The following is a 1,993-nucleotide window of genomic DNA, read 5'->3' on the forward strand; positions in this document are numbered from 1 at the left end:
AATTATGTAAAATTTTCTTATTACTAGGAATATATTCATGTTATTTTTTAAACAGATGATGGTGAACATCAAATCAATATCTTATTTAGAAAAATATCTTGTTTAGAATCTATATTTTTTTAAGTGATAGAAGAGCTTTTATTTTCAAATGTGATTATTTACAATAGAATCCATTGTTAAAATTCTTTTCTTCTCAATTCTTTAAGTTATGAGAGAAAGTTTTAAATGCCAACCGAAAAATATGTAAATGGGTTACACTGTTTTCCAAAATTTTGGGGGGAGTGGGGGAATGTGAACAAAAAACTATGAAGTCACTGTTTTAAGGAAATAAGAGGAGATAGAATCATCTTGTATAGGGATAAATCCTATCCCTAGAAAATGGGTTGCCTCATTCTCTAGAATGCAAGGTATGGTATTCTATTGGACCAGGTCAACTTTTTGCCTTTTTCCAGTGATATCTGGGAGTGAAAAATAAAGTGAATGGTGGGGCTTGCCCAAGGTTGGGATTGAAGAAAGACTTGAAGGTGCTAATAAGAATTCATTGTCATAAACAGAAAGTGGTGAAAACGGCCGAGGTGAGAATGAGGATCTAAAACATGCTCTATGTCCTTAAAAATAAACGCTTAAACTAATTCGGATTTTCTCTTTCTCATTCAATAAAAAAATTGGAATCAGGCTGACCATAGGTTGTACGGCAGCTCCCACAATCTTCAGGGACCTGGTCTCTGGCTACGGGTCTGCTTCAGTGGCCTTCAATGGTAGGTATGTCATGTTCACAACATCGTGGCTGGGGTTCCATCCGTGTCTAAATTAACTGAAAAGGCAGGAATTAACAGAAAGGACAGGAAGGAAAAATGACATATCTGTTGATTCAGACCTTTCTAAACAAATTACAGCTACTGCATTAGTTTCTAGATGCATTCAGCTATTCCACAATTGGAATTGCTTCAAAAATTGCTTTTCCACAATTTTCTATGTTCTTTCCACCTAGTCTTCTAATAAAGAAGTCTGAGGCTTCTATATTTTCAAATTCATTTGTGTGTTTTTTCCTCTTAATCCTTCTGAAAGACACACTTTTAGCATTCCTCTGTCTCTTAATTTCCTACTTCTCTAGTTTGCTGGGTCAAGCCTACTGTTTTCTCAGTTATTGAAATTAAAAATAAAATTTTCAATGACTAAAAAAATGTACTCTAAATCTACAGGAATTAGTAAAACAGAGGAAAGATTCTATATGGTCGTTAGAGATTGATGTTTCTGAGCTTGAGTTTTAGAAAGTGGAATGTTTTGAATCATGACATGGTTTTATGTGCACTGAAATACGTCTTCAATCAATAACTGGCTGAAAAGAGCAAAGATGAAGATCATTAATGTTGTGCCTCTGTTGGCAGATTGGATCCCGTCCCTGAATCATTTTTCAGCAACCGAAACGAATACCACATGAGTCTTATTTATTTACATAGAATTTTGGTTTCTCTGGGACTTTGGGAATGGAGAACTGAATCTTTTAGGGTAGTTGGATTTTCTAGATAGTTTAGAATTAAACCTTTAAGGCACTAAAATTGGTTACTTATTATAATCATTTCAGATGAAAAGCTTTGTAAACTTCTGATTCCTTGATTTTTGATGCATGAAATTAGACATCATTTCATCTTTTTTTTTTTTGGTCATGCCATGATGCTTGTGAGATCTTAGTTTCCTGACCCGAGATTGAATCTAAGCCCTCAGCAGTGAACGAACAGAGTCCTAACCACATGTGTGTGCATGCAAAGTCATTTCAATTGTGTCGACTCTTTGCGACCCTATGGACCATAGCCCGCTGGGTTCCTCTGTCCATGGGATTCTCCAAGCACGAATACTGAAGTGGGTTGCCATGTTGTCCGTCCTCTGGGGGGGTCTTCCCAAGCCAGGGAATGAACCTGTGTCTTTTATGTCTCCAGCATCGGCGGGAAGGTTCTTTTCCACTAGCGCCACCTGGGAAGTTCCCCTAACCACA

The sequence above is a fragment of the Cervus elaphus genome, chromosome 16 (genome assembly GCF_910594005.1).
Source record: "Cervus elaphus chromosome 16, mCerEla1.1, whole genome shotgun sequence".
Taxonomy (NCBI): Eukaryota; Metazoa; Chordata; class Mammalia; order Artiodactyla; family Cervidae; genus Cervus; species Cervus elaphus.